We start from the raw sequence: 7,599 nt of genomic DNA on the forward strand, positions 1-7,599 counted from the left end.
TCCACAAAGCTGGAAGGCAGACACATTTAGCAAGTGTCCAGGGGCATCAGAGCTCTGACAGTTGCCTTCTGCTCTGCATATGAGAGATTTTCACCTTGTGAGGATTCTAGAGAGCACCCGTAGACCCCAGAAGGGAGTCTTGCTTTTTGGAAAGTGGTAATAGCTCTGAAATGGCAAACAGCATCGTTTCTGAGCTCCCAGGCTAGCAGTGCTGATGTCCATTGAGTCCGTTGGAAGCTGTTAGCAGGGGCTGACCAGCTGGTCCTAGGAAGATGGGTTCTTCCTTCCTTAGCAGGCAGGACATGCCGTGGCCATGACTGTCTAGATTCCTAACCAGCCTCTGTCCCCCCTGGGCAAGAGCCCACCTTATCTTGAGATCAGTGTACTAGGCACAGGGAGGAAATTCTTGGCAAATGGGGCATAGTCAGGAAGGAGGCATCATCGTTTTGAGTCCTCCTCTGGCGGAAACATCAGGCAGGCGTTTTGCAGGAGGGAGACTTCATGTCTGGTGGGTGCATCAAGTTCTGCAGGGGAGGGGCTGGGATCCACACAAGCTTCTGCACCTCGGAGTGTGTGAGTGTGTGAGTGCGTGTGCGTGCGGACAGAAGCGTGAGAGAATGTGTGTAGATGTGGGCATAGGCATGGTGTGTGGGTGGGTGAGAAGCATGAGGAAACCATAGAGGAGCCATCACAGAGAAGTTGTCGAAGAACTAGAACTACATTCTAGAACAAGAAGGTAAAAGAAAGGCATCAGTGAGCCTGTGGGAAAGTGGGGGGATGACTGGGGGGTGGTCCCTCTCCCTCTTCCCATTGGGTTCTCCCAGCAGCCTGGTAGGTGGGCCAGGAAAATACATGGAAGCTCAGAGAGGTCAAGTGACCTGCCCAAGGCCACAAGGCTTTTAAGTGGAAGGTTCCAACTGAAAGAGACTTTATGGAGAACGGACAGTCTCTCTGTGGGTCAAGGATGATGAAACTGACATCAGCTTAAGTTAAGGTGGGAGAGGGGCGCCTGGTTGGCTCGGTCGGTTGAGCGTCTGACTTCAGCTCAGGTCATGATCTCATGGTCCATGAGTTTGAGCCCTGCATCGGGCTCTGTGCTGACAGCTCAGAGCCTGGAGCCTGCTTCAGATTCGGTCTCTCCCTCCCTCTGCCCCTCCCCTGCTCATGCTCTGTCTCTTTCTCTCAAAAATAAATAAACATTAAAAAAATTTTTAATTAAGATGGGAGAGACCCCAGGAAGGAAACATGCCTTGACATATAATGCTTCCTTTAAAGGGCTGTCCCATGGCCTTAAGAAGAAAGGTTATGGCCCTTCTTGGTGGATGAATGAGCCCCCAGACAGCCTCCTTTCCCCAATCCTGTCCTGCAGGGGGAAGGTTTCCCCAGGTTCCCCCAATCACCTTTCAGAGTCCCTCAAAGGACTCTCTCAGGCCTGGGTCCCAGCATGTTTTCATTAAAAAAAGAAAAAAAGACTCCACGCTTATGGCAAAACTGAGGGATATTCTGTTTCTTGGTTTTAGGTTTTTATTCTTTGAGCTCATAATGAATTTTTAAAAAATGCATCTTGTGGCTCTGGGACCTGATGGAAAATGGTGGGAAATGAATTGGTAAATACTTTATTTACACGTTCTTATGTACACTTTTAACTGCTTTCTGATCCTCTCCTTGGATTTTGCTCCCCTCTGAACCCATGCTTGCTTATCGGGTTAACCATATTCGGATTCAGAGTAAGGTGTGTCCCTAGTAACCGCAGTAATTTTCATCCGGCGTTGGGGAGTTTACAGAGCATGTGCACCTCCCCTCGATCCTTCCCGAGTGGCTTAAGAGACGGAGTGCACAATCTGGGGTGAGCATTTTGGGTTTGACTTCTTGTTCTGCTACTTACCGAGTGCCTTGGGCAGGGCCCTGAAGTGGAGGGAAACCCTGGGTGTCTTATCTCACAGAACTGCTGTAAAGGTAAAGAAAGAAGGTCTGGTGGGGGAGGAGCTGAGCACGTCCCCCTTTCTTGCTGACTCCTTCATCCCCCATGCCTAGCGCTGAGCACACGGTAGGCATCTGACCTATAGACCACTCATTCATCTATTTGACTCATCTCCACCGAGTGCTTCCTGTGCATCAGGCTTTGTCCTAAGTGCTTGGGGCACAGTGACGAACAAAAATGAAGATTTACATAATACATCAGCGAGTGATATACTAGATTAGAAGGTGGTATTGCTGTGCAAAAATGCCAAGCTTAGGAATAGTGGTGCCAGGGTGGGAGAGAGGCAGAAGGCTGTAGAAACCAGGGTGGCCACGCTAGGGCTCCAGAAGAAGATGGCCTCTGAGCAAACACTTGGAAGGGGTGAGAGAATCAGGTGCAGGTGTCTGGGGAAGAGTATTCCAGGCAGAGATGGCAGCAGCTGTGAACCCAGGTGGACACCTGCCTGCTGTGTGCAGGGAAGAGAAAGGGGGTGGCTGGAGTGAGGCCAGAGTTAACGGAAGGCGGATCATGTGGGCCTGGGCTGGGGGGCAGGGTAAGGATGTTCATTTTACTCTGGGTGAAATAGGGATTGCTTACTGGATTGTGAAGCGTCACTTTGGTGGATGAGTGAAGGGCTCACTGCAGAGGGTTCAGGGCAGAAGCTGGGGAATCAGGTGGGAGGCCACTGCGGGTGAGAGACGACAGGGTAGGGGTGGGGGAAGAGCTTGGATTCTGGATCTGTCTTGGACTCTGGATCTGTCCTGACGGCAGAGCCAGCAGGATTGGCCGATAGAGCCGCTATTAGGCACATGAGAAAGAGAGGAATCCAGTGGCAGGAAAGGATTGCCATCGGCAGAGACAGAGAGGTCTAAGGTAGAGCAGGTTTGGGGGAAAAGTGTCATGGTTCAGCTTCTCTAAAGCTCAGATTCCCACGCACAAACAAGGAGACGGATGCGGAGACCCGAGCGAGGATCCTGAGGTTGCGAAGCTCAGAGCTGAGATTTGGGGCAGAGCTGAGATTCAAAGGCAGGCAGAGCCATGCTTGGCCGCTTTCCTTTGCCGGATTCTGGAGAATGAAGGCGTGAAGCCAGGTGCCTGCTCGGTGGGTGTCTGTGTGACCCTGCGTGGGGAGGAGTGGTCAGCCCAGAAAGGCACCCCTATGTGCTCCTTGTGTGGGAAGGACTGGGAGGGGGTCAGGAGCCAGAAGCCTCAGGTTACTGGTCTTAGATTCTGGACTTACACTCTAGACGATGTGTACTTCGTGCAACATATACGGAGCACCTACTATGTGCCGGGTCCCGTGTTGACTGTTGACAACATCATTGAATGATGCATCATTCCTCATCTTCCGAACACAGTGCTTAGCAAGATGTGCATAAAGTTTCTCGCGTCTTCTTCAGGTGAGGTTTTCCCAGTCACCTCGAGAGACATCCGAGACCTGGGCCCTGAAGCAAATTTGTTTCCTTCTTCAGCTGCGTGTAATATGTATGTTGTGCTGGTGTGTGAGTGCACATAGATGTGTGCACTTGAATGTGTGTGTTTTGGCCTATTCTGTGTCTGTGTGCTTGTGTTTTTAGTGCGTGGGAGGGTGTGGCTGTGTGTGTGCGTGTGTGTGTGCGCATGCCCACTGTTCTGTGTCTGTCTGCGTGTGTACGTGTGTATGTGGCTGTATGCATGTGTGTCTATGCTAGTGTCTGTGTCTCTCCATGTGCCATGCGTGGACTCCGTACACGTATGCTCGCGTTCACTGATCTGAGAGACCTTATCCACATGGGGATTCCTGGCAGCGGGTCCTTACCCCTCCCCATCTCCCTCTAGCACCTTCTGTCTCTCCCGTTTACAGGTTTCCCACCACACTTTTTATTCCTCTTCCAGACACTCCCAGCTCAGCTTTGCACTTGAGTCTGTAGGCCCCAGTCACTATTGCCCTGCCTCTTTTCTCTGCACCTGGAGGCCATTCTCAGCCTCCCCTTTTCTAAGGGTTGTGTTTCCTGCTAAGGCCACGTGCATTTTCTGAATAGCAGGAGGTTTTATGGAGTCTGCACTTCTGTTTAGCAGCTTGAAACGTCCTCATTTTAAAACTGTCCATTCTAGGGGTGCCTGGGTGGCTCAGTCGGTTGAGCATCTGGCTCTTGATTTTGGCTCAAGTCATGATCTCAGGGTCATGGGATTGAGCCCCATGTCGGGCTCCTCACTGAGCATGGAGCCTCCTTAAGATTCTCTCTCTCTCTCTCTCTGTCTGTCTTTCTCCCTCTGTCCTCCCCAACTCGCGCACTCTTTCTCTAAAATAAAATTTAGAAATTGTCCTAGTGGATTCATCCAGGAGAAAACCTAAGAGGTAGAAACAAATCTCTTTGTTTGTCCTTTATGATAATAAAGGAGCCACTAAATTAACTATGCCAGCTTTCCTTTTATTAAGTATGGTGTTCCTTTTGATTTAAGAATATTTTTACCTCTCCGAGTGCTTTTAAGGAAGGTTATGGCAAGAAAAAGTCTATTCATCTCTGCAGTATATTTGGTTGCTTTTCATAAATTGTCTAGATTGCATTTTAAGGGAGTGGAAATTGAATCTAGTCTTTTAAAAAAATTGCTGGAGGCAATTAGCTGCTGGAGTGTTTAATTATGAGAGAAGCGCTCAGATCTACAACTGAACAGAGCCTTCCTGAAGCTTTTCAACACAGTTCTGCCTACTCTTTCCTCATTTTCCCCCATTTGTAGTCTCCAAAGAACCAGCTTCCCTTACAAACCTCCCGTTCAGACCTCCACCATTTCTGAGGCTAGTGGCGGTGTCAGTGAGATGCTCTGTTACCAGGATAACAGTGAGGGATCAGTAGCCCGAGTATCGACTCTCTCGGCTCGATGGGGCTCTCTCCAATCTTGGGATGACCACCTGGGTAAAGGGTAGAGGAACGATCTTTAGAGAGGTGCTCATTGGGATCTCCGATCTTTTTCATCATTCCAGTTTTTACTGCTAACTGTCAAGTTCGTAAATTGAAGCTTAAGGGGGTGGAAATCGTGGAATAAACTTAAAAAAGTTTATCGACAGGACTTGGTTGAGTATCAGGAGACACAGTGCTGATTCCTTACCAGAAGGGTAAGTTCCTGATGAGTCATGACATGACCACATGATCACAGTCCTTCTAAAATCAGAGACACCCTAGAATTCCCGTCTGTTTGATGCCCTCGCCCATTTCTCAACACTTTTACTACTAACTTAAAGCAAGTGTTAGCAAACTATAGCCCACAGACCAAATCTTCCTGCTTTTGTAAATAAAGTTTTATCAGAACACAGCTGCACCCATCTATTTATTACGTGTTGTCTTTGGCTGCTTTTGATTTGAGTAGTTTCAATAGAGAGGGTATGGTCTGTAAAGATAAACTACTTACATCTGGTTCTTTAAGAAAACATTTGCTGACTCCTGTTTAAAGAATTAAACACGAAAAAAACCCCATCTAATCCAGATTTAATTTATCTCTCTCTCTCTCTCTCTCTCTGTCTCTCTCTCTCTCTCTCTGTCTTTTTCTGGAAGAAACTGGTTGGGTAGATGGTTACATTTTTCTCCCTTTAGGAAATGTGGTGGATGGCTTATCCCGTGCCCTGTCCATGGTGCTGGACATGTTTAACCTTCTCTCACCAAAACCATTGTGTGTTTCCAGAAAGAGAAAACAGTTTCTAGGTTGGTGAAGACCTACCCGCTTGTCTGTCATGTAGGAGGACACACTACTTATACTCATTGTCCCTCCAGCCTTCTTGGAGTGAATAGACGGAGTGCCTCTTGTCGGGGGAAGGTTCCATATGTCTTTGCTTTTTAATGAAGAGAGATGGCTTTGTGAGTGTTTGCACAGCCAGAAGGTATTGTATTCGTGATGAAGGGAGGTTCCAATCCTGGCGTGAGTATGAATTATGTTTACTCTAAGTGCCTGAAGGTCAATCAAAGTATGTGTACGCTTTCAGTGTCGCACCGTGACAGTGAGGTATAATATTTAGATGGCGTGGTAGCATTTATATTCTAAATGTGGACATAAACTTCTTGTTTTACTCTGGAACTAAAATCGATAATGAAACAGAGCAGCATTACATCAAATCAATTCTGAAAGGCTCTTGAAGCCAATCCAAATTGCAGAAAGAGAGATGAAGGTAGTCAAAATATTTAGGCCAGTTAATTTTGCAAAGTTTGAGCATGTAGCTCATGAAAAATAGGGATAATTATGGGCTTGTATCAATAATTCTGGTCCCTTAAAATTGACTACTCTTTTTTTTTTTTTTTGCCAAGGTGACTTCTAGAATAGGGCATCGCTAAGTATGCCTATTTTGATAGTCCTCCTGCAAAGTTCCAACCTGACAAGATTTAAAGAGGCAACCTGAAGGACACCCATGTTGGTTTTTTTGTTACAGGATATACACAAGTTTGATTGCCTAGTCTCAGAATAGAAAAATAAAATAAACCTATGCAGAATAATATCTGATACTTCTCTTCCTAATGTGCTTAATTTGTTGCTATTTTCCTAGGGGAAAATTGTGACTTAGTATTTACTCAACCTCGTCATCACCTAGAATTGTTCAGTCAACTGCTGTGCCAAAGTCGGGCGGGAAGCCATGCTGACACTCGTATGATGGTCCCGTTTGAAGGACTGAAATGCTACAGTGGAGGTCAAGTGTGGGTCAAGAAGGGATCCCAGTGAGGGCGAGGTCTTCAGGGTCTCCTGCTGGTAGCAGGATGAGGTTTCTGAGCAGATCGTGACATTTGCCTGATATTTGCCCCCAGGGAGATCTGGCTTTTCCAAACACTGTGATGACGTTGTAAGAACTGAATGAAATAAGAGCAGAGTAGGCATATTCCAAACAACACTCTTATGTAAAAAATAAAAAAGTCTTCATGTCTTTCTGATAAAAGGAAACCAAAGGGTCTCCTCTTCCATTTTTATCACTGTGTAAAAATGCCCTCTGGAGCCATTTGTAGCTTGGGCTCCAAAGTACACAGAGCAAGTTGATATGTTTACATGTGAGGGGTGCTCCTATGATGCCCAGGGGCTGTGGGAGGTTCCAGTCTGCATGCAAACGCTTTGGGAAAGAGTCACTTCTGAGCGAACAAAAAATGGGCATGTGGAAGGATGGATAGAAGAGGAAAGATGCATGGATGGATGGACGGAAAGAAGAAACGACTTGTTTGGTAGACTATAGTAACCATATCAGAGCCCCAGGCTCTGGTAGAGAACCTGGCAGTCCTTGACTCTTACCCCTCCCCCCATCATTTCTCTTTTGCTCTGAGAAAGCGTTTGCTTTCAGTGGGCGAGGCTCAGGTGTTGGGCATCCTGATAGGCATTGACTTCTGTCTGAGGAGGAGATTCACGTTGTTGCCGCTCTGCTCACTAGAGGCTCCAGCACTGAATGGAGGCTTCGGAATGACACTCATTCAGCTTCTGTTAAATTGTTTATGTCTGACCCGATGGTCTTGACATTTTCAGGTGTATCATGTGATGCCCAGTTGATGTGTAAATGCCTGACACTGATGAGATCGGTTCACTGGGGAGGGGCCAGAGACTCTGTGGCATTTTGTTGTGGCAGGTGAGAGAGAATGTAAAACGTGAAGATGTTTTTGGTGAGGGGAGGTTTTGGCTTGTTGCCCAATTAATCTTGG

Source organism: Neofelis nebulosa, chromosome 2 (assembly GCF_028018385.1).
Source record: "Neofelis nebulosa isolate mNeoNeb1 chromosome 2, mNeoNeb1.pri, whole genome shotgun sequence".
NCBI classification, from domain to species: domain Eukaryota; kingdom Metazoa; phylum Chordata; class Mammalia; order Carnivora; family Felidae; genus Neofelis; species Neofelis nebulosa.